At 52.1% G+C, this 25,072-nt stretch overlaps 1 protein-coding gene across 2 annotated transcripts in view; it reads right to left on the bottom strand.

Annotated features, from left to right (window-relative positions):
* The window catches only part of LOC135245545 (alpha-1,3-mannosyl-glycoprotein 4-beta-N-acetylglucosaminyltransferase C-like), a 73,794-nt gene that overhangs the window by 31,919 nt on the left and 16,803 nt on the right, over positions 1 to 25,072 (bottom strand). For both annotated transcript variants that reach the window (XM_064318644.1, XM_064318645.1), the window contains 2 exons: positions 4,768 to 4,841; positions 420 to 508 (listed from right to left, as the gene is read on the bottom strand). The gene's annotated coding sequence lies outside the window, so the exon portion shown is untranslated. The remainder of the gene's footprint in view (positions 1 to 419; positions 509 to 4,767; positions 4,842 to 25,072) is intronic.

The raw sequence follows: 25,072 nt of genomic DNA, 5'->3' as shown, positions 1-25,072 counted from the left end.
TGCAGCTAAATAACTGCATTAACCCTTCAAGGCGCGCCAGTATGTGATTAGAATGTTCTTACCTGAACATTCTAATGCTGATGTCACAATCACTGCTGGCTAATAGAAAGCACTGGAGTTCTAGAACACTGACATTCCAAAAAGCCCTACTCATCAAAAGGTTGATTATTAGGCTCAATACACAGGTGACCGTGCGGGGGGAGGTACCATTCAGACTGAGAATATTCAGACTCAGCCTTTTAGTTGTTCCTCAAAACTCATGAGGTCAAGCTCAGGTGGAACAGCAAGATCACCAGTGCTTCAAGACCCGGGTTTCCCACCCCTGCTGTAGTACCTCACAGCCCAAGGGTGCGGAAGAGGGCGAGCTCCACATACGAGCCAATCAGAAAGAAGCGCGCGCGCGCTCGAGGGAAGCGTACCTTCGCTCAAATGTCCGTGGAGCGCAGGGCCGGGCGCTTTTCTGGGTTGACGCTGAGCAGCTCCCGAAACGAGTGACCGTTCGCCGCACCTGCAGAAAGAAGGAAAGGGGGAGACCTTTTGTGTGTGTCGTGTGGTTTCTACAGACCCCCAGTGAGGCAGTGGTGTGGTTTCTACAGACCCCCAGTGAGGCAGTGGTGTGGTTTCTACAGACCCCCAGTGAGGCAGTGGTGTGCTTTCTACAGACCCCCAGTGAGGCAGTGGTGTGGTTTCTACAGACCCCCAGTGAGGCAGTGGTGTGGTTTCTACAGACCCCCAGTGAGGCAGTGGTGTGGTTTCCACAGGTCTTCAGTATGGTTTGTACAGCCCTGCCCGCTGCGATTAGCATATCACACAGAAACAGCACGGCACATACAAACAACCCGGGAGGGCTAAACAAGCTAGCGCCCCTACAACAGAGACGCACAAAGTCCGCTGTTTACACGAGCCCAAGCGGCTCGGAGTTCCCTTCCTCCGCTCCCCGCCCGTGAGTCGAGTTCCAGAGAGCTGTCCCCGCTAATTAAAGCGGGCCGGATTAATTCCTGGACGTCGCGCTGAAAAACCGACAGGTCCTCCAGTTAAATCAACATCATCTCGCTTTTCCTCTCCCGGGGCACTGAATTAGAGTGATGCGCGCGCCAAGCTGAAGAACTCCTCTCGATCGCTTCCTATTACCGAGACCGTTATTAAAGTGCGCCATTTCCATTCTATTAGCGCGGTGAATGGGAATGTTTCACGGTGGGCGTGCTGAGCAGGAGGGGACGGTGCTGGTACGTGCTGGCGATCGCAGGCGAATGCAAACGAACGACGCGCGTCGCGAGTCATTCCGGTACGCCCCCGTAGATCAATGACCCGGCTGGGGAAAAGCCTGCTTTGATTTAGCGTCACATCAGCAAACTGGACTTCAGTGCACTGGATGACACTGTTAGCGCAGCGCTGTCAAAAATAAACTACATTTCCCAGCATCTTAAGAAAAAGGGCAAAGGTCAGAGCGTTGGCCTTTTGCGCACTTAGAACTTAGAAAGCAGTGAGTGAACTAAGCTTCGAGGCCCCAGTAAAAGGGAACATGGTTTATTCGCTTTGTGGCTCGGGGCGCTGGGTGGGACCGCGGGCGACGGAGCACCCCGCCGCGTATCCCAGCAGCCCCTGTGCTCTGGAGGAAGGGCTAATCCCTGAGGGGAGTCAGAGGGACCCGCTCATTATTTGTCATTAATTATTCATGATTAGCATTTCTTGGTCCACATTTCATTATTCATTATTCGGTCACTGTTCATACAGGCCCCAAGACTGATCTATTTTTGTCTGTCCCCTTGTCTGTGTGTTTCCTGGTCCATATTCAGCATCTATTGCACACTCAGGAAGTGGACCAGAAGGAAATGATGCTGCATTTAGCCGGTCTGGTCTGGTCCAGTAATGTCAGAAAAACATCATGTGACTAAGTTGTATATTCAAGGTGTTTGCGGCCGGGCAGTCATTGGTACGTTTATAACAAAATGCTGGTGGAACCATAAGCAGGACTGACCACAGGCAGTGGGGGGAGGCTTCACCGGGTGCACGGGGACATCATTTTTTGTAACTCCGGTTATCGGAACCACAAATAATGCAGCATTTGTTGTTCTGAAAATAGGGGCAGCCATCTGACTGGGTCAGTGACGGGTAGAGGGGGTGGGGGGGGGGATCACGGCGCTTTACTGTCAGACGCACCCCCCTAAAAGGGGGCGAGTTCGGTCACGTAGACCCGGGCAACGGAGGGGAGCGCTTTTAGGCTGCCGGGTCGCATCTCGTCAGCACGCTCCCCTTCGCTTTGAGTTACGGTCAGGGCCGCGGCAACCACGGCAACCGCGGCTCTGCTGACCGGGCGCCCGGCCGCTCCTCCGTCTGCCCAACAGGATATGATGCGCGTTCCCCTCCTGGGCAGCGCGATGCGAGTTGCAATGGAGGAGAATGCGAAGTGCGCAGTTCGAAAATAACTGTCAAAAGGATGCGCCCATTTGTCATTGGCTCTGCTAAATAGTCACTGGCTCTCCTGTAGTACTGTGTGGCCTGTAGGGTGTAAAATAGTCACTGGCTCTCCTGTAGTACTGTGTGGCCTGTAAGGTGTAAAGTAATCACTGGCTCTCCTGTAGTACTGTGTGGCCTGTAAGGTGTAAAATAGTCACTGGCTATCCTGTAGTACTGTGTGGCCTGTAGGGTGTAAAATAGTCACTGGCTCTCCTGTAGTACTGTGCGGCCTGTAAGGTGTAAAATAGTCACTGGCTATCCTGTAGTACTGTGTGGCCTGTAGGGTGTAAAATAGTCACTGGCTCTCCTGTAGTACTGTGTGGCCTGTAGGGTGTAAAATAGTCACTGGCTATCCTGTAGTACTGTGTGGCCTGTAGGGTGTAAAATAGTCACTGGCTCTCCTGTAGTACTGTGTGGCCTGTAAGGTGTAAAGTAATCACTAGCACTCCTGTACTACTGTGTGGTCTGCAGAGTGTAAAATAGTCACTGGCTCTCCTGTAGTACTGTGTGGCCTGTAAGGTGTAAAGTAATCACTAGCACTCCTGTAGTACTGTGTGGTCTGTAGAATGTAAAATAGTCAGTTACTCACAGGCGAGTGCGTTGGAGGAGATTCAGCTCTCAGTTTCCAGGTATGTGCGCATGGGTGGACAGACTTAGCAGTCGCCCTTACAGCAGCTGCTGGCAAGCGCACCTGTCCACACAGGAACTCCCACAGAGCTAAGAAGGTTCCGCTCGCTGCCAGAACAGCAAAGGACCGGCGCTCAGCTCTGTTTCAGGAAGCGCGTTTTTAAAATGTCAGGACACGGCCACAAATGATCTCTGGGCTTTTGAGTTTTTTTTTCAGTCCCGCCTACTTTAGTGGGAATTAAAAAATCTGTCAGGAGCCTCATTTTCATGAAATCTCCGTGCTGGAATGGGGGGGTCACGCCCGTTTTCCTCAACTCAACACGCCATCTGGTGTTTCTGCACACTAAACAATATTCAGAGTTTGCTCTGGAATCTGGAAAAAAAAAGCTAGAATTGCAGAACATTCTAGAACCGGAAGCACAGTCCTTTTTCCGCGAGTGTTGAAACCGCTACAATATTGTTCTCAGCCAAGCCAGCCGTCGGTCCGACCCCACAGGTCATGTGGACTCCAATCCTCGGCAACAGATGGTGCATCCGATTGGCCAGAATGAGCGTGTGTTCTCACAGCGTTTTACACAGAGACAACCAAACACTCAAGTTCCAAGAGTCCAGTTTGCAACGAAGTGTTTTGCTTCAGTACTATATCAATGTAAAGTTAGGATCAGTACAAAGGAGTGTTTTGCTTCAGTATTGTACCAATGTAAAGTTAGGATCAGTACAAAGGAGTGTTTTGCTTCAGTACTATATCAATGTTAAGTTAGGATCAGTATAAATGGGTGCTCTGCTTCAGTACTATATCAATGTAAAGTTAGGATCAGTATAAATGGGTGTTCTGCTTCAGTAATATATTGATGTAAAGTTAGGATCAGTACAAAGGAGTGTTTTGCTTCAGTACTATATCAATGTTAAGTTAGGATCAGTATAAATGGGTGCTCTGCTTCAGTACTATATCAATGTAAAGTTAGGATCAGTATAAATGGGTGTTTTGCTTCAGTACTATATCAATGTAAAGTTAGGATCAGTATAAATGGGTGTTCTGCTTCAGTACTATATCAATGTAAAGTTAGGATCAGTATAAATGGGTGTTCTGCTTCAGTACTGTATCAATGTTAAGTTAGGATCAGTATAAATGGGTGTTCTGCTTCAGTACTGTATCAATGTTAAGTTAGGATCAGTATAAATGGGTGTTCTGCTTCAGTACTATATCAATGTTAAGTTAGGATCAGTATAAATGGGTGTTCTGCTTCAGTACTATATCAATGTAAAGTTAGGATCAGTATAAAGGAGTGTTTTGCTTCAGTACTATATCAATGTTAAGTTAGGATCAGTATAAATGGGTATTCTGCTTCAGTACTGTATCAATGTACAGTTAGCATCAGTGTAGGAGCGTCCTGCTACAGTACTATATCAATGTTAAGTTAGGATCAGTATAAATGGGTATTCTGCTTCAGTACTATATCAATGTACAGTTAGCATCAGTGTAGGAGCGTCCTGCTACAGTACTATATCGGTATATCCGCTGTTTTGTCTGAAACCTCTGAATCAATTTAGCTCAGCAGGCTTTTCCCATTAGGGACACCTGCTGACTTTGTGCCGCACTGAATGGACACCGCAGTCACCGGAAAATATCAAAATATCAATACCGCCACCGCGCGCGTTTTTTAAAATGGCAACCAGCCTCACCTGCGCGGTTCATCCTCCGGGCCGTCACGGGCGAATTCTCCGTCCGGAGGTCCCGCTCACGCTCGCCTTCGGGCCTGGGGAGAGAGGGGGGGAGGGGGGGACACGAGGGTGAACGGGACGTAAGGAAAGCCGTACCCCACAGACGACGGGGAGAGGCATTGTGGGAACTCAAAACCTGAGGAGCGATCGATTTTTCTGCTGAAGCGCCAGTCCGTCATTCTCATAGATGCTTCCTATCGATCCCCCCAACCCCAACGCCACCCCCCCTTCCTTGCCCTTTAAGTTTATTTGTAATTTTGTTACCTCAGAACTAACTGCCGAGATAAATCTCTGCGCGGCCTGGCCCAAACGACAAGGCGAGCAGAGAGCGTTTCTTTGCTTTTGTGGTTTTTTTAAATTTAAAATTTTTTTTAAAGAACTCTGCACAAGGTCTTTTAACTCCACCTCTGAGGAAGAGCAGACCTGCTTCAGGTTACACTACCAGCCTCTGAAAGGATTCTTCCAGCTTCTCTAAAGGCCTCTGGGAGGAAGTGTGCTCGTTCAAATGCACTGATGCTTAATTTAACAATTTTCCACCAAATATATATATAAATATATATATTTTATCTGAGCGAGTCGATATATCACATTCTGGAATGGGGAAATGATTGTGTTTGTATCTGCTTTCTTTTTGGCCTTTGCATACAGGTCAGATTCATCCATTTATCTGCGCGCAGTAAACAAATCCTCTCTGGGGCATTTCCCAGCAGCCTCTGAGAGAACCGAGCGAGAGAGAGGCTCGGAGCCCCGTGGGCGATTTTTGTAAAATGATTTTTTGTTCTCTCGCCGCGGCTCCCGTTTCTCAGCGACGCAGCGTTCCGCCCACACCCCTTCACCCCGCCATCTCCGCCAACCCGACGGAGCTTTTCCCAAATGTCTTTGTGACAGCGCCTCTGTAAAAAGTGTCGTACAGATGAAACCGATTCACACGGAGCAAGTAGCGCAGTCGCAGACACGCCCGCCAGTCAGCCCGACCCAGAGCCGGGGGTTGGCTGAGGCACCATGCCCGGGTCACGGTTCCCCTTCGCCCTCCTCCTCCTCCCTCCTCTCCCTCGAGAAATGGCCGCCGGCGCCGCGAGAGGTCCTTTCCCGCTTCCCGCCGTCGTTTCCCCCGCCGGGCCGGCGCGAGCGATCCATCACCCCCCCCCCACCTGGCGGTGCAATAACGGCGCACAGATCTCCTAATTATCCGCCCGCTATCTCTGTGTGTTTACACACGGGCCGTCAGCGTCGCTGACAACGGCGTTTCATCAGCACGCCAAACTCCCCCCCACCCCCCACCCCACTCCCTGGGACAGCATCCATCTCAGGGACCGCACAGGCGGCGGTCTCCCTCCCCCCCCCCAACCACCCCCCGCCCCTGCGTAGACGCGGCTTTTCCCTTCGAACCCTGACTGGCGCCGGTATGGACATGCCGGCGGTTTTCCCGGGACAAGGCCGCGAGCGGAGGAGGGGGGGGAGCGGATTTGAATACGGAGCAGGTGGGGAGCGAAGGCCGCTCTCTTAACGGCGCCGTAACTGCACCTCGGAGGAGGAGGAGGAGGAAGAGGAAGAGGCCGTAAAGCACCCGCCGGCTTTCCTTACCGCGCTCCTCTTCATCTTAACACCGCTAAATCACTCTGGAACGAGTCCGCGCGGCTCAGGGGAATTAATGGATCGCCGAGCGCGGATTAATGCGTGCTGTCTGCCGCGGTCGGCAGCGTGGAGTACGCCCGACGCTCGCGCCTGTCAGAGTCTTAAACGAGGGATTAATAAACGCGGCGGCGGTCTGAAGTGCGAGCGGAACGTCCCGGAAATGCGCCTGGAGCGCCCGCCTGGCGAGGCGTCCTGCTGCAGGGTGGGGTCCTGCTGCTCTCAGACGATCCCCAGCGCGGGCTTCCACAGTCTCTTTGGGTTTAAAACGCTTCCTCACATGCAGCGTGCAGCATCAGCTCAGTCACATCCCTGTCATAACCTCAGTCACATGTCCATCATCATCTGTCACACACATCCATCATCTCAGTCACATGTCCATCATCTCAGTCACATGTCCATCATCATCTCAGTCACATGTCCATCATCATCTCAGTCACACATCAATTACCTCAGTCACATCCCTATTATCAACTCAGTCACACATCCATCACCTCAGTCACATCTCTTTTATCATGTCCATCTCTGTGTATTCGCTCTGCCGCTGTCCCATTATGTTTATTACACAGACCCCCCCCCAGAGGGTTCACAGATGGACTCCAGGCTAGCTGAACCGCGAGGGCCTCAAACCCACCCAAACCCGTCCGTCTGTAACGCCATTTCCTCACACGGGCCGAGAGCGACGAGCGGGACACGACACAACACAGGAGCGCGCGCGGGTCTCTGTCAGGAGGCAGGCTAAATCCCTGCTTAAATATTCATGGCGAAACGGCTCAAAGCAAGGCCACGAGGGTCGCTGCGGGAACGTTTATCTGACCTCCCAAATTCACTCGCCAGCCCAGTCAAGATTCCGCTCAAATTGAATATTCCATTTAAAACTGAGAGTAATGGCAATAAAGCTATCTGCTACCCCGCTGACCCAATCCCTTTCCAAGGGACTTCACTCTCCTCTATCCAGTAGGATTAAGAGAGGCCACAGGCAGTCCAGAGTCAAGGCATAACATGATTCCTGTCATTATTTGCAAATAATAATATAGATACGTGACTGATGTGTTACCTTACAGAAGCATGTCATCCTGTCTGCTTTCTACAGGGCTCGTGCCGAGACAATCACTCTCGTTTCAATTTAAGAACGTGACGTTTTGACAATGACCACTTCAGCCAGGCAAATTCAATAAAGTTTTTGTTCAAACAAAAAAAAGCAGCCGATTTTTACTTTCACCGGCAAACATCAGATGATTAATTACATTACATTACATTACATTATAGGCATTTAGCAGACGCTCTTATCCAGAGCGACTACCAACTTACTAGCACTTACATTGTATCCATTATACAGCGGATTATACTGAGCATGCAGGTTAGTACCTTGCTCAAGGGTACAACGGCAGTGTCCTTACCCGGGATTCGAACCTGCGACCTTTCGGTTACAAGCGCAGTTCCTTACCCACTGCGCCACACTCCGTCCTATAATTGAAATGGGAACCTCAGCGCGGGTGGATGTAATTTTAACATATGCGTTTAGAGAACAGCATCACGATGCACAACGCCTGTAGTAGCCCCCCCCCCCCCGCCCAGAACAGAAACAGGGCAGCTGTCGTTTGCATTCGCGCCCGAAACAAGACCGCTTACTGCAGCTAAACCTTCTGACAGCGCGCCGCACATAAACGTCTTATCTCCACGTCTTCAAACACGCAGACGCAGACGCACGTTCTCTTTGCCCCGCCAGGCAGTTTTGGAACCGCTTCTGTAGATGACGTCCTGGCACGAGAAACGCTTGGATCAGGACCCGCGGCGGAGGTGGGCGGGGCCCGTTTCCACGGCGCAAGGCGAAGCGGCCGCCCTCCGTCAGCAGACTCGGCAGCCGCAGGTGCTCACAGTCGAAAAATCAGAAAGATTGGAAAAAAGCGCCGCTCGCGCTCCGCACAGCAGAACGGACCGGAGCGCCTCGCAAAAAAAAAACGAATGCATTTAAATCCGAAATTACGTAGCGAATGAATTAAAGACGCGACGAGCGGGTTGCGGGAGCGAACGCCTGGGCTTCACGCTCGCGCCGGCGCCCTGTCTGCGTCCGCCCCGGCTCCGCCTCGCTCGTTTTCACCAAATCTCAAACGTAATCACGTTTATGATCGCTACACATCTGAGCTCAATCCTCCTTTCTTTCTGTCCTTTGTAATCAACAAGGGTCGGGGTTGGGGGCATTGCCAGGGATTTTGGGCCCCAACCAGCCCCATAATAATAATAATAATAATAATAATAATAATAATGTATGGAGGTGCTCGCGTTTGTCCTGAAGTCACAGTTAAAGACACAGGTCAGCTGGACCCCGCCCTCTGGGACAAACGGTCTCCCTTTCAGAAGCGTTTCATTCGCCGCCACCCCCCTCCCCTCCCCTCCCCCCGCTCAGGAGCACGTCCCGACCCTGAGGGACGCCGGGCGAACACGTCCGCTCTTTAAAAGTCAATAAAGTCCCCCCCCCTCCCGAAAATGAAAACGGAGCATCCATCAAATTTGATTTCTTCTATTTATTTATTTATTTCTGACACAAAAAAAAACACCACCACCACCAGCAGCAGCAGCAGCAATAATAAAATCCACCAAAAAAAAAACCCCCGTAGTGTTATAACGGTCTGATTGCCCCTTTCACAGGAAGCAGTAACCCGTTGAGGTTTCTCGGCTCGTAATAACGGCGAACCCTCGCCCCATACCCGTCCCCCGCGGCGGCCTCTTACTCACGCAGGTTACGCCCTTAATAACGAGCGGGCGCCGGATTAACGGGAGATCTGCCTAAGCCGCTAATAAGAGGCGGGCCCAGCCAATCCGGGGAGATGTAACCCCCTTGGAAAATGTACCCCCCCCACTTCGGATTTGAACCCGCAACCTCCGAGTCGTGCCGCACTGATGATACGGGGTTTCCAGCAGGCAGATGTGCCGACAGCATCGAAATGGCTGCTATTCGTAAATGCGGTGCTACGTCTAAAGCCAACTGTTTGATAACGGAAAACGTTAAAAATCCGGGGAGGGCGCCGCGGAAAACGTGAAAGGGAAGTGCCCCCACCTCGGATTTGAACCCGCAACCTCCGAAACGCGCTGCGCTGACGATACGTGTTTTCCGGCGACCCAGATGTATTGAGAGCATCTACATGGCTGCTGTTTGTGAATACGGTGTGTCTGAAGCCAACTGTTTGATGCATAAATATCATGTGTGGGGAAAAAAAATACTGTGTGTTACTCCAAATTGAGTGCTTGTGTTTTTTTTTTTTTTCGGTAATACCGGTTGTCTACATGTCAGTACGTCCCTCGCCGTATGTGTTTGTTTATGGAGCGTTTAATTAAAATAAAAATAAAAAATGGCCGACTGACAAGAGAATAATGGAGCCTCATTTTGAACCGAGCACCGTTTTATTTCCCGTCATCTAATTCCCCGTGGTCGCCAGCGGTTGTCGTGGGGGCGTGGTTCATTATGCAAATGAGGGAATCCGGCGGTATGACGGACAGGTGTGCGTGCAGCTAGCAGCGTGCGGCGGCGGCAGCGCTTTTCTAATCCGGGTTGTGGGCTAGGCGTTGGCGCTCGTCTCCCTAGCAACCAACAGCGCGGGGGGGGGGGGGGTCTCGTCGCGTCTCGTCCCGTCTGCCGGGAGCAGCGATAGCGACAGCGGGAACGTGGGGCGAGGGAAGAGGCGCAGAAGCTCAAACCGAGAGCGATCGGGGAGCTGCTCGTATATTCTCCACCACGTCTCTGCTCATTTGCATAATCTGCATCTAAAAGCAATGAGCCTTTTTTTTTTTGATTGACAGAGCAGCAGATATGATCTTTGCACTATTAAATGTTGTCGGTGTAGATTTGAGCGCTTAAAAGATACTGGTTTATTTATTTATTTGACGGAAGGCCTGTTTACCTGCAACAGAGGAACATTTTCACAAATATAAATAAATATGCAAAAAATAGCGAAAAAATAGCGAAACAATCATTATCTGTGTGTGACCCTCAATTCTTAGGGCCTGGGTTGCAACACGCTCAGTGTGGCAAGCAGGTAATTTTACCGGCTGCTTACAATCTGTTCGCTAAGAATTTTAACCATTTGAAGAGTAGTTTTTTTTTTGGAATGTCTTTTCAAATGTCAGTGTTCTAGAATCCACTGCTCTCAGTCACAGTAGTGATTGTGACATCAGCATTAGAATGTTCAGCTAAGAGCATTCTAATCACACATTTGTGACCTCACACCTTAAAAGTTTAAATGGCAGCTGTGCTGCATGAGCAGTGAATGTAAGCCTCAAGATTGTGGTATCTCATCGGTCCGTGCTGCATTTTCCCGTAGCGTAGAGAGAGACCGGCCCGAACCGCCCCCGTCGACACGGAGCCCGAGGCCCCGCCCCTGCGTCCCCCCCCCCCCCCCGGTCTGAGATTCACTGAAATTCAGGAAAGCCAGAGCTCAAACCACTCGCTCAGCAGCACCGCCTCCGGCGCCCGCTAACAGAAAAGGCGGGTCAGCAGCTCTGCAGCGCGCGGTCGCTCCCGTCGATATCCCGAGCCTCTTCAGCGCACTAAAAACCGCCGGGCTGCCAAAAAAGCATCCGTCTGACGCGCTCGGGACGCAATCTGACTCCTGCAAATTAAACACCTTTCGCCGTTTGGCTCCGCAGCAGAAATCCATGCACTTCAATTAAAGAGCCAATGATGATTAGCAACATTTTTCTAATGCTCATCCCTCCTCCCCCCCCCCCCCCTAAAAAATAACACAAGAAAACACACTCACAGCAAGGGCTGACACACAGCAGTTAACAAACGTTCATGAATACGCCGTCCAGGGAAAGGCTGTGCTGTTAGGTTCTGCGGTGTGGGTCTATGTGTGTGTGTGTGTTTGTGTGTGTGTGTGGGTCTATGTGTGTGTGTGTGTGTGTGTGTGTGGGTCTGTGTGTGTGTGTGTGTGTGTGTCTGTGTGTGTGTGTGTGTGAGACACACAGAGAGTGCTGTGAGAACTGCAAGGTCAGGATCAGCCTGTGGTCTGTAGTGCACTTGTGCTTGCAGCCTATGAGAGGCTGGCTCTCTCAACAACAGCGAGTTAGACCTTAGATCTCCTTTCAGCAGAAGCGCAGCCGCACGTCATGCGCACGACGGTGTGCGGCTTCCCTTCGCTTACACCCACGCCCCCCCCACGAAACGAGAAGCTCCTCGGACCTTCGGCGCCGGGTCACGGCTGTAATTAAAGGCTGCGAGCGGCGGGCAGGGCTTTTATCCGCCGTCCGATTGGCCGGCCGGCCGGTTGCCCCCTGTGCCGATTGGACGATTCGCAGGACTGATGCCCCGTCGCACCTTGACGATCGGGCGACGGCTCACGGCGGGGCAAGCGCCGGACCGTGTCACATAGACGCTGCCTTTTTCCGATCGGGATTTGGGCCGCCTCTCGACCGCACCTGCCCACACCATCACGTCTACCCGTCTACCCATGGCCCGGCTGCGTATCTTTACTATACACAATACGTGAAAAGAACACCGGTTAGCCGTCTTCTCACCCGTCACGATTAAACAACCATTAAAACCTCCTCCTTCTCCTTCTCCTCAACAACAATCACGTCTTGATTCGGTTGCTCTTCCCACCCTTTGCTGGGTACCCCTCACAAAGGGAAGAACAAAAGCGCGTTGAGCGTGGGCGGCGTCGACGGCGGCCAAGAACGCTCACAAAAGCCACCGCGTTACCGGGAGACAAAGGCCCCGCCTCGCACGCGACAAACAGTGAACAGCGAGAGGAGGAAGAGGAGGAGGAGGAGGCCGCGCGCCCGCCCCCACGCTGGGGGGAAATGCGGCAGCTCTGTGAAGCCATTGTGGGTCTGAGCTCCTGAGCCGGGGGGAAAGCAGGTATTTAGCACACAATGGAAACACCGGGGATAAAATGGGGGGAACAATCAAAGCACCCTCGCAAAATGGAGGACAATTTACCGCAGAGCGAGCGCACTTAGCGTGAGAAAGGTACGCGCTCCACGCCAGAACAAATGGAGTCTTTAAATAGAACCTAATGTTTTGTGTGTGCGCATGTGTGTGTGTGTGTGTGTGTGAATAAAAGTAAATTTACGCATGCTGGTGCACACAGGAAAGCCCGATATCACAATGAATATATTCTGTCCGTAGCCACGACTCTAAAGTGTCTCAGTTCACCGAAAGCACAGAGGTGAAAATGTGAGAAAATGGCGGCATAGCTTACTGTTTGTGAAAAGGCTGCGCTGTTGCAGTGAAGCTCAGAGAGCGACACGCGCAGCGCCGTTCTTTAGCGGACAAACAGGGGAACGGAAGGGTCTTCGCTGAACCGCCAAAAACCGCCGGAAAGCCATCGGGGGACCGGGCCAAGGTCACGCCCCGCCCCCCCCCCCCCCAGTGGTGATGTCACGTTTCCGCCGGCGACACGCTGTCGCGTCGGATCGCGTTCGCCGTCAGGCAAAACCCGCCGATACGTTCCATCTCTAAAGTGACAGGGAGGAGACACGCTAAAGACCGCTGTCCACGCTCGGTTCTGCTTCTCAAACACCGGAGATTTAACTACAGCCCTTTCTTTATCATCACATTGTAACTGCAGGGGCGGCAGTGTAGCACAGTGGGTAAGGAACTGGGCTTGCAACCGAAAGGTCGCAGGTTCGATTCCTGGGTAAGGACACTGCCGTTGTACCCTTGAGTAAGGTACTTAACCTGAATTGCTTCAGTATATATCCAGCTGTATAAATGGATACAATGTAAATGCTGTGTAAAAAGTTGTGTAAGTCGCTCTGGATAAGAGCGTCTGCTAAATGCCTGTAATGTAATGTAAGTAATGTAACACCCCTATAATATTAATTTCCGTATCTTGCAAGACGGTGGTGTCCATTAACCCGTTTAAAAGGAAATATTATCGGAACAAGAAACTCCTCAACGCTGCGTATCTTGCCAGTTATCAAACGGGATATAATGGCGGTATTGAGCAGAGAATAGTGGAGATGTGAGAGAGGAGGGCGTTCTGCGCCTTTGTGTATGGAGGTGTGAGCGTTGGCTTGGTGGATAGCGTCCCACGCGGGAGAGGTTACGAGGGGGGGGGGCAAACTTGACTGGGTTTTTAAGTTTGGTGAGAACCCATTGGCAAGACGACAGGACAACTTGTGTAGGCGAGATTAAGTTATCAGGATGAACCTCAAATGGATTCCCTCCTCTCTGGAGTACGCCCTATCTGTTGGCGCGAAGAAAGGGATCTCATTGGCTACTCGATAAAGCAGGGGAGGGGCCTTATTTTGCCACGCTGGTTGAGTCGGGGCCGGTCTAAGGACCGGGGAGAGAGGCAGCGACCGAGCACAGCGAGAGGGACACAGTGCCGTAGGGAGTCGCTGCGTAAGGGACCTCCCCCCTGTGCTGTACCTTGCGGAGGGGGCGGTGTGCCCTACAATGCTCACATGGCCAATACGCGCCTGGCCTAACCCCCCCCCCCCCCCCCCCCCCCGCTCAGGGGAAACTAGGGGGGCGGGGGGTCCCCATAGAAATGAATCCCAATAGTAACGTTTTCAGAAATGTGTGTGTGTGAGAGAGAGAGACAGAGGGAGAGAGACAGTGAGAGAGAGAGAGAGGGGGACAGTGTGAGTGAGAGTGAGAGAGAGAGAGAGAGAGAGAGAGAGAGAGAGAGAGAGAGAGAGAGAGACAGACAGACAGAGGGAGAGCGCGAGCCGCTGTGAAACCCTGCCGTTATTTCCTGACCCCTGCATGGGGGGCCGCTCCCACAGGAAAGCAATTTACCGCTCGGCTGCTCCTGGAGCTGAATATCCGGATCACCACCGCCGCAGATAAATGACAGGGGGCCACTTTCTGAGAAGGGCCTGCTCTCTAAGCCTTTTCTATTTCCATTTTTTACTTTCCATTTTTTCTGTTTTCATTATGATTATTAATAACGCGCGCTCCCAGCCCCAGCTGCCCTCGCGGTGGCAAAGACGTTGGAGCGCGCGGAAGGGGCTCGGCGACGGAAACACAGGACGCTCGCGCCGTCCCGCCTCGCCCTCGCCGGAACGCTCCCCCGAACAGCGATCACCCCCCCCCGGGAGCGCGCCGAAGGGTACGCTCCTGTTCTTTTCCGTCTCCGCCATCTCTCCAAACGCGATTATTTAGCGAATAAATAATTTATAGAACGCCGCGTCGTACACATTTATGTGATAAATCACCGCTTACGAGGAGATAACGAAGAAAGAGCGATTTTCACGGGGGGGGGGAGGGGGAGGGGGGACTGAAAGGCATCCGCGCGGCGAGCTTGGCGGGCGAGCGGCGGCATTGTTTTCCTAATAGGCCCTGTATCGATCGGGCCCAGAGGGTTATAAAAAGAGACCTTGACGCGCTGCCAGTTACTCGCAGGGACTGAACGGCCTCTCTCTCTCTCTCTCCCTCTCTCTCTCTCTCTCTCTCTCTCTCTCTCTCCCTCTCTCTCTCTGTTACCGCGGCCCGGCCTTCGCCACCCCGCCGCCCGGAAGAACGTGCCGCGACACCACCGCGGACGGGGGGAAATTAGAAGGGGACCGAGGAACGGGGGTCTTTTCAGCAACGAAAACTTGCGCCGGTCACGTCGCTCTGCGAGCGATTAGTCGTGCCTGGCGGAGGAAAGTATCGGTCTGTGGGATGCGCTGCGATTTAAGATCCGCCCGCACGGCCTGGACGCCGGCGAGGACCCGCGATCGGAAGCGAGCAGGGATTTGTAGTCCTGAGGATTTGTAGTTCTTAAGGTGGCAAACGGGTTAGAACGAATTACGCAATCGAAGGAACAGTAATTCTGTAAATAAGCTCAGACGCATTCCGGTAATATATGCAAATTGCTATTCATTTATGCGCAGCCGCGCATCGGCGCGTGTGTAATATTTAGCGTTGCACTCGTTCCGTTTACACAGTTCACACGAACACAACGTATGTCGTGAACGAAAACCGCTCAGCGTTTGTTGGGCTGAAGCAGAGAAATATTCCGGCGATCGCGGACGTTAGCGGTCGCGATGAGGAAGGTGGGGGATTGGCTGCAGCGGAGCAGGCGTTGGCATGAACGGCTCAGGTCTTATTCCGCTCTAGCGCAGAAGAGTAGAGTAAATAAATGAGGCGAAGCAGCGAATGGGTTTGAGGGTGGATGTTTAAGAGCTGGTGAAGTTGGGAGTAGAGCTTAACCACGGGATAGATTTTGCCTCTGTCTGTGTGAATCACGGCTCTCTCTCGCTCCATCCTTTCTCTTCTCTCTACCTCGCTCACCCTCCCTCTTTCTTCCCTCTCCTCTCTCTCACACTCCCTCTCTCTTCCTCCATCTCCCCATCTCTTTCTCTCTCTCCTTTCTCTTCTCGCTACCTCTCTCACCCCCCCGTCTCTCTTCCCACTCTCTGCTACCTCTTTCTCTCCCTCCTTTCTCCTCTCTCTCTCCCCCCCTCCCTCCCCCCTCCCCTCTCTCTGGCATGCAGATGCAGGTCTGGGCAGAGCCCTAATGAGAGCCCAGCATCACACAGTTCTAACAGCACCGGCGACCCCTGGCATCTGTGCCAGCCCCCCCAAGCCCCCGAGCCCTCTTATTCAAATTCTGACTCATTCGGTCAGTTCAGCCACTGATTGGAGTCGCATAAAAGCCACTTCATTTTCTGTGTTTTAAAAAAAAGAATTACTGACAGTTTCACTGTATGTTTTCAATTGCACCAGACAAGTTGTGTGTGCGATGAGGGACATCCAAATATTTCCAGAAGTTTCTGAAGACCTGGCCGCTTCACAGGGGCGGGTATTGGAGCATTCAGAGTTTGTGGTTTAAAGCAAGAAGATCCCTGGCAAATCCAAGTGCTTCGGTCTTTAATAAGACCTACGGTGGTACTTAAAGAAATTAAGTGAAGCAAAGTATTGGGTTTGACATATTAAGTGGCTTTTTATACAAATTTGGAGAATATAAAGTTTTGGGTTTCAAATTAGTTTTCTATAAAATTTGCAGCTGCCCACATTACAAGATGATATTTGCAGAGATAATGCGTTTTCCCCCAGTGAACAGAGATGGGGCGTGAAACAGAAGCGCGGCGCTTTGAGTTCCTTAACGCGGCCGCAGCCTGACAGGAATAAGAGAGGAGTCGGCTCTTCCCACCCTGAGCCGGCCCTGGGGGGGGTACGGGTGGCCCCAAAACGAAAATATTATTCCTGCCCCGGAGTGCTCCAACCTAAACAAATTTTAAAAGCTCACATTGCGGGGTCCAGGGACGGTTGTGAACGACCCTGAACGACCACGCGGATTTTTCGTTTCGCTTCCACCGGCGAACAAAAACGCCCGTTTCTTTTATCGCCCCTGCGCGATAAACAGAATTATAGTGTTTCTTTTAAAAAAACAACAACCTGACATTTATCCAAAACGGCGGGGGTCGCATTCATTCGTTAGTTCGACGCAAACGGCGTCCGCGCGCGCGTCCGGGAGAGATTTTTTTTAAAAACCGCGCTTCGCTAGAATAACGCGACTCAGCGGCGAGCTTTCCCTCGCGCTAGCGAGCGAACGGGTCGGAGCAGAAAAGCAGCTCTGAAGGACTTCTGAGAGGCAACGAGCAGTAACAAGTCCTGTTTTAAGAGCGCGAGACAGGCGTGAATATTTAACAGCGCCGCTGTTGACAAACCACCTCAAATAAAATGTTATTTAATGCACCGGTTGGCGGTGTTAAAAAAGAAAAAGAAAACTGTGAGGCGTTGAGAATTTCGGGAAGGCTGGTGAGAAAGCGGCGTAGGCCCAGTTTCGGAGGAGAGCGAGCGCGTACCGCGAGGCTAATTTCAGTGAGCCGCAGCGTGCGGGGTGCAGTCCGCTCAAAGCGAGGTAGCGGTACCAGTTCTTCCCGCGAAGGAGAGTGTCACGGACGGGGGGGGGCGGCAGAACCTGAGGTGGCCCACGCAAAACCAACCCCCCCCCCCTCCCCGAGGCTAGTAGAATCTGAGCTGTTATCCCCGCCCCCGAAGTCCAGGACGTTGCCACGGCGTCCAAGGTCCCGCCTCCCTCCAGGGTCCCCCCCCCCCCCACTGGCTGTGCTTCATGTCTGTCGTGTTGCAGTCGCGTTCCATTGCGGTCAGAAGCGCTCACCTCACCGCGCCCGTGCGACGCAGCCAACGCAGTACCCAGCGACCCGCGCCTGAGACGGGCTACAGCGCTGACCGTAAATAATAAAAAACGCCCAGCGACAAGCCGTCGTCGCGGTAATGGACGTACGCGTCGTCATGCGCTCGCGCTGACGCTTATTGACGGGCGTGTTTTACGCCCCCGAAGGCGCGCCCAGTTCAGTCAGCGAGCACGTTTCTGACCGAGTCGAGCGCCCCGTGTTTACCCGCGCTACATCAACGCTCTCTCTTCAGTTACAGCCGAATTTACAACTCTCTCTCTCTCTCTCTCTCTCTCGCTCGCTCGCTCATGTTGCTAGGCAACGGAGGGATTGCCGTCGGGACTTTTTTCCAGGAAAAACCTGGTGAAAGAGTGCGATTTGTGCGGCCGCCGCCGCGTCGGAGCGCAGACGAACCCGAGCCTCGGTCGTCGACTCACAGCCCGCGCCCTGCTTTTAGTTTTCCCAGAATGCCGCAGGCCGAGAGGCCAGGGACCCGCGGATCGCCGCTCTCACGTTCTGCTCCAACACCCTCGTCCTCCTCTGAGCTAAAAAAAAACCCCAAAAAGACAAACAGCCGTCACGACAGCAGGCAGAATTAGTTCAGCACTTTTCTAACACTTTTCTTTATTTCCGACACGTTTTCACTCGCGTTTCGTTCTCACGTTTAGCATTTTAAACAAAGGGAGAATTGCAGTGCTTTAGTATGATTCCGTCACAGATGAAAAAAGTATGTGCTAATTTTGGGGGAATGGAAGGGACAAAAGTTCAAGACCGAAGACGTTCGGCATCTTCAAGATGCGTGCACTCAGAGGCACATCAGCATTGAGGTTCTCTCGACGCAAACCGTCACGTTTATAAAATCCCACTTTTGGTTGGTTGTTATGGAGTAGTGAACAGTGGCTCGCATACTCAAGGGAACTCTGGGCTTCCGTAAAAAATTTCGCCGCGCAAAAAGAACCGAGTTTCGAAAGCCTGGCCCCGATTTTTCACAAGCCTTCAAACAAAAGAGAACCTTCAAAAGCCTTGAAGCGCCAGTAATGCTAATTACTGTGGGCTTTTTCGTAGCCGTCACGATGTTTTGTTGTTTGCCTAATTGAAAGGGAGCGCGCGGGGAACGTAATTTCAAAAGGGAAGTAAAATTCTTCAGCCAGATAACATCTTTGTTGTTTAGCACGGGGAGGCTTTATATTAATTGCGCTGTTTTTGTTGCCTTAAACGAGCCCGCTGCCTTCGTGCTGAACGCTCGTTATCGGACCCCGCAGGTATGTTTCGGGGGCCCCTGTGATCAAGCGCCTTTTTTGCTGACGGGTCCTTTTTTTTTTTGCCGGGACGCGCTGCCTTTTATTTCACCCTTAATCCTTTTTTCGTTTCGACCGCCCCGCACACAGACTGCATGCTGGGTCCCCCCCCCCTCCTCCTCCCCCCGATGCTTTAATGCACTGGATTTGTCAGTGTCAATGTTCCGGCTAATCTCTCTGGCCCCCGGAGGCTCTCGCCCGTCCCGCGGTTGTTCGGTTCGCCCTGCCCGCCCTCGCCGCTGCGCCCCGCCCCACCCCGCCGGGGCCTCGACGAAACGAGTAAAACAGACGTCCCGGTTCCCCCACCCACACCGTTCCAGTGTGTGGATGGGCCCCATGGTCTGGTATCTGTTATAAGGCTCTGTTCCAGTGTGTGGATGGGCCCCATGGTCTGGTATCTGTTATAAGGCTCTGTTCCAGTGTGTGGATGGGCCCCATGGTCTGGTATCTGTTATAAGGCTCTGTTCCAGTGTGTGGATGGGCCCCATGGTCTGGTATCTGTTAAGGCTCTGTTCCAGTGTGTGGATGGGGCCCATGGTCTGGTCTCTGTTATAAGGCTCTGTTCCAGTGTGTGGATGGGCCCCATGGTCTGGTATCTGTTATAAGGCTCTGTTCCAGTGTGTGGATGGGCCCCATGGTCTGGTATCTGTTAAGGCTCTGTTCCAGTGTGTGGATGGGCCCCACGGTCTGGTATCTGTTATAAGGCTCTGTTCCAGTGTGTGGATGGGCCCCATGGTCTGGTATCTGTTAAGGCTCTGTTCCAGTGTGTGGATGGGCCCCATGGTCTGGTATCTGTTAAGGCTCTGCTCCAGTGTGTGGATGGGCCCCATGGTCTGGTCTCTGTTATAAGGCTCTGTTCCAGTGTGTGGATGGGCCCCATGGTCTGGTATCTGTTATAAGGCTCTGCTCCAGTGTGTGGATGGGCCCCATGGTCTGGTATCTGTTAAGGCTCTGTTCCAGTGTGTGGATGGGCCCCATGGTCTGGTCTCTGTTTATAAGGCTCTGCTCCAGTGTGTGGATTAGGCCCCATGGTCTGGTCTCTGTTATAAGGCTCTGCTCCAGTGTGTGGATGGGCCCCATGGTCTGGTCTCTGTTATAAGGCTCTGTTCCAGTGTGTGGATGGGCCCCATGGTCTGGTATCTGTTTATAAGGCTCTGTTCCAGTGTGTGGATGGGCCCCATGGTCTGGTCTCTGTTTATAAGGCTCTGATCCAGTGTGTGGATGGGGCCCATGGTCTGGTATCTGTTAAGGCTCTGTTCCAGTGTGTGGATGGGCACTGTGGTTCTTGGGATTCGGAGGAGGAGCTGGATCTGTGGCGACACACGAGCTGGACAGTCTCTCACTCTGCCTGGCCAAATGCGCTGACTCAGAAATGACTGAGAGAACTGTGCTGGATAGAGAGGGTAACCCCCCCCCCCCCAAAAAAAAACAGCGATGTCGGGCAGGAGGATCTGCGCAGTAAAGTACCGCTAAACACGCGTGACCCCCCAAAAGAACCCCCCGATTTTACAGCAACAGATAAAAGAGTGACCCCCGCAATTCAAGTCCGCTTCCCTGGCGCACGCACCGATGATAATAATATTATTATTAACGGTGCCCGTCGGTTGCCAGCCGAACGCTGTAGCGCTGGAGCAGTAGTTTCCTTTTTTTATGAACGTTACAGATAGCATTGACCCTGGGAAGGTGTAAATTAGCTTTGCAGCCAGCACAATATGCTGCCGACTGCTCCTTCTGCTTTTCTTTCTTTTTTCTTTTTTTCTTTCCTGCGGTGGTTTTTTCTGTATTTGAGATGCTACATCATCACGCTCGGAAAGATTGTGTGTGTGCGTGCGTGTGTGTGTGTGCATGTGTGTGTGTGTATGTGCATGTGTCTGTGTGTGTGTGTGAGTCTGTGTGTCTGTGTGAGTCTGTGTGTGTGTGTGTCTGTGTGAGTCTGTGTGTGCATAAGCGTGTGTGTCTCTGTGTGCGTGTGTCTGTGTGTGTGTGTGTGTGTGTGTGTGTGTGTAAGCGTGTGTGTGTGTGTGTGTCTGTGTGTGTGTGTCTGTGTGTAAGCGTGTGTGTGTCTCTGTGTGCGTGTGTCTGTGTGTGTGTAAGCGTGTGTGTGTCTGTGTGTGTGTGTGTCTGTGTGTGTGCGTGTGTGTGTCAGTGTGTGTGTATGTGCATGTGTCTGTGTGTGTGTGTGTGTGTGTGTGTGTGAGTCTGTGTGTCTGTGTGAGTCTGTGTGTGTGTGTGTGTGAGAGTCTGTGTGTCTGTGAGTCTGTGTGTGCATAAGCGTGCGTGTGTCTGTGTGTGTGTGTGTGTGTGTGTGTGTAAGCGTGTGTGTGTGTGTCTCTGTGTGTGTGTGTCTGTGTGTAAGCATGTGTGTCTCTCTGTGTGCGTGTGTCTGTGTGTGTGTGTGTGTGTGTGTGTGTAAGCGTGTGTGTGTCTCTGTGTGTGTGTGTCTGTGTGTGTGCGCGTGTGTCAGCGTGCGTGTGTGTGTCTCTGTGTGAGTCTGTGTGTGTGTGTGTGTGTGTGTGTGTGTGAGAGTCTGTGTGTCTGTGTGTGCATAAGCGTGTGTGTCTCTGTGTGCGTGTGTCTGTGTGTGTGTGTGTGTGTGTGTAAGCGTGTGTGTGTGTGTCTCTGTGTGTGTGTGTCTGTGTGTAAGCGTGTGTGTCTCTGTGTGCGTGTGTCTGTGTGTGTGTGTGTGTGTAAGCGTGTGTGTGTCTGTGTATGTGTGTGTCTGTGTGTGTGCGCGTGTGTGTCAGTGTGTGTGTGTGTGCGTGTGTGTGTGTGTGCATGTGCATGTGTCTGTGTGTGTGTGTGTGTGTGTGTGTGTGTGTGTGTGTGTGTGTGTGTGTGTGCGTGTGTGTGTGTGTGCGTGTGTCTGTGTGTGTGTGTGTGTGTGTGTGTGTGTGTGTGTGTGTGTGTGTGTGTGTGTGTGTGTGTGCCTATACCGATGCACAGTCTATACCAGTAGACCAGCTCATCCCCAGTGTCTCCATTCGGTTCAGGGAGCGCCCCCGTGCATCCAGCCTGGCTGCTCATCTCTCCGTGCTCCCGCTCTTCTGAGTCAGAAGAGAGGCTTCCGACGGAAACAAAGGCCTTTCATCCCGGCGCTCAGAGCTCTTCTCTGGAGCGGTGCTTAACCTCGGCATCCGAGAGAGAGAAAAACGTTGACCCGTAATAACCACTCATCCGTGACTGCTTATTAGCATTCCGTGGAGAAAAAAAGAAAGAAAATTGAACGTTTCTGCAAATCGAACTCACAGGAAATCACAGGCAAGCGGACAGGAAATGACCCGCTGGGCCGTTTTTGGCTCTGTTTTTTTACGCGCTAAACACACTGGCGTTTAAATCCGGAAAAGGTCGGCGTTCTACACGTTTCCACCGCCGCGGTCATCGATACCCGCGCGCTCTCCTTCCTCCTGAGCTTCGGACGAAGAACCGGCGAAGTGATCGCATTTTCACGCGACCGTTTAAGAACATTTTTGGTTTTTTTGGTTTTTCAGCAGCCCGCTGACACAAAGCGAGTGCCTGTCGGGGCTGGGGTACAGATTCGGGCTGGGTCTCAGAGGGGCGCGGGGTCCCGGCACCCCTGGCACGGAGAACGGGGAGCTCTCTCTCCCGACCGCGTTTCGGGGGCGAAGGCTAGCGCTTTCCGCTCAGCCGAACATCGCCGCTGACTCGGTGCTACATTTTGAGCCCCCCCTGGACCCCAAATTCCCCCGCAATGTCGCCGGGACAGGTCGCCATTTTGTTTCTCATGATAGTGGGTTAAAGATTCTGCGGTTTGGTCGCATGAGACTTTGTTAAGCACCTGTCCTTTTTTGTAAGAAAGTGCATTTTAAAGCTGACCCGTTCCGATCCGTTATGACCCACTCTGTCCAGCTCCGACCCGCTCCAACCCGCTCTGACCCACTCCGACCCGCTCCAACCCGCTCCGACCCAGTTCTTCCCGATTTACCGCTCGCGGCTCCCCGAAGGACAGGACTTTATTCCGGGGAGTCATAAATCTCCCGCCGGTTCTCCAAGCTGCAGTTTCATCCTGCCCAGCTGCCCGCGAGCAGCACCGGACCGTGCGGCAAACCCGCGGCGGCCAAACAAAACACACAAACCGACAAACAAACCGGCAAACAAACCGACACACAAACCAACACACAAACCGACAAACAAACCGACACACAAACCGGCAAACAAACCAGCAAACAAACCGACACACAAACCGGCAAACAAACCGACACACAAACCGGCAAACAAACCGACACACAAACCGACAAACAAACCGGCAAACAAACCGGCAAACAAACCGGCAAACAAACCGACACACAAACCGGCAAACAAACCGACACACAAACCGGCAAACAAACCGACAAACAAACCGACACACAAACCGACAAACAAACCGGCAAACAAACCGACAAACAAACCGACACACAAACCGGCAAACAAACCAGCAAACAAACCGACACACAAACCGGCAAACAAACCGGCAAACAAACCGACACACAAACCGGCAAACAAACCGACAAACAAACCGACACACAAACCGACACACAAACCGACAAACAGGCGCACAAGCAAACAGCCGAACAAAGAAGCAGTCAAACAGTCAGCGGATAAACAGAATCTGCACAGAGAGAGAGAGAGGGGATGCGTTCTCTACGGCGGCATCCTGCCCCCCCCCCACCCACTGCCCCCCCCTTACCGGAATGGCACGGGACTCTGTAGCATCAGTAAACCGGAGAGGCACAGTTACGCCGCCTCTGCCCAAACCCGGAGCGGCCGCACGGCTCAGGCGGGAGAGAGCCGCCTCCTCCCGCCGGGCCTACACGGGGTCGGGGCGACGCGCGGGTGACAGAGCGCCGCTCCTCCTCCCTCCTCCTCCTCTCGCGGGCCAAGAGGGAGCTGTGCAGCCGGTCTGAGCGCGCTCAGACTCGAGCGATCCCCGGGAGCCGCGTGCGGGCTGCTGACTGGCTGGCAGAAAAACTGCCTGCACATTCATCACACTGCCACCCGCCCGCTGGACCCCGCTGCGCTCTCTCTCTCTCCTCCTCTGTATCTCTCTCTGTCCCTCTCTCTTTGTCTGTATCTCTCTCTCTCCTCCTCTCTCTCTCTCTCTGTCCCTCTCTCTCTCTCCTCTCTCTCTCTGTCTGTATCTCTCTCTGTCCCTCTCTCTCTCCCTCTGTATCTCTCTCTGTCCCTCTCTCTCTCCTCCTCTCTCTCTCTGTCCCTCTCTCTCTCCTCCTCTCTCTCTCCCTCTGTATCGCTCTCTGTCCCTCTCTCTCTCCTCCTCTCTCTCTCCCTCTGTATCGCTCTCTGTCCCTCTCTCTCTCCTCCTCTCTCTCTCCCTCTGTATCGCTCTCTGTCCCTCTCTCTCTCCTCCTCTCTCTCCCTCTGTATCTCTCAATTTCAATTTCAATTTCAAAGTGCTTTATTGGCATGACAAATATAGGCACTTGTGTTGCCAAAGCAGTGGTTATAACATACAACTATATACAATTAATCCGTTATATAAAAAAATAAAATAATAAAATAAAATAAATAAAAATAAAAAAATATATACAAAAATACCAGTAAGTGATGTTAGGTGTGTGTGTGTGTGTGTCTGACTATCTGTGTGTTATGTGCATGAGTGAATATTATGTGTCTGCTTGTACATGTGTATGCTGTGTGTAAATGTGTGCATGAGGTGGTCACACATTGTCCCTCAGAGTATGGCAGGAGAACACAAATTGTGCTGCTAATATGCAGCAGCCTTTTTCTTCTCCTAATAGGTAGGGTAATCTATCGTCATTGGGTATATAATTGAATTGGGGGCATTTCTGGATTATTTTTTGGTAGAATTTTTGGCGAATTTGGTCAAATTTTGTGCATTCCATTAGGAAGTGTTTTTCAGTTTCAATTTGGTTGCCTTTGCACTGTTGGCACAATCTTTTTTCTTCTGGCAACCATGATTGTCTGTGCCTGCCAGTTTCTATAGCTAAGTGGTGCTCGCTGAGTCTGTACCTCGTCAAGGTGGTTCTCAGTTTTTTGTCAGTAACTGTGGTCAGGTAGTTCGCTACAGCATACTGTCTTTTTAGGGCCAAATAACATTTCATTTTACTTTGCAATTTTGTTTTAGTTTCCCAGTAGGTTATATAATTCTGTTTCAGCTGTGTTGCAATTTGGTTTATTCTAATTATGTTTGTAGTTTTGTTCTGATCCTGAGCAGGTGAGGTGTTAGTGTGTGTTAGTGTATGTGGGAACTAAGGCTCAGGACCAGCTGAGTGAGGGGATTGTTT

This window comes from Anguilla rostrata, chromosome 19 (genome assembly GCF_018555375.3).
Source record: "Anguilla rostrata isolate EN2019 chromosome 19, ASM1855537v3, whole genome shotgun sequence".
Lineage (NCBI taxonomy): Eukaryota > Metazoa > Chordata > Actinopteri > Anguilliformes > Anguillidae > Anguilla > Anguilla rostrata.
This window is presented reverse-complemented; position numbering and strand designations above follow the sequence as displayed.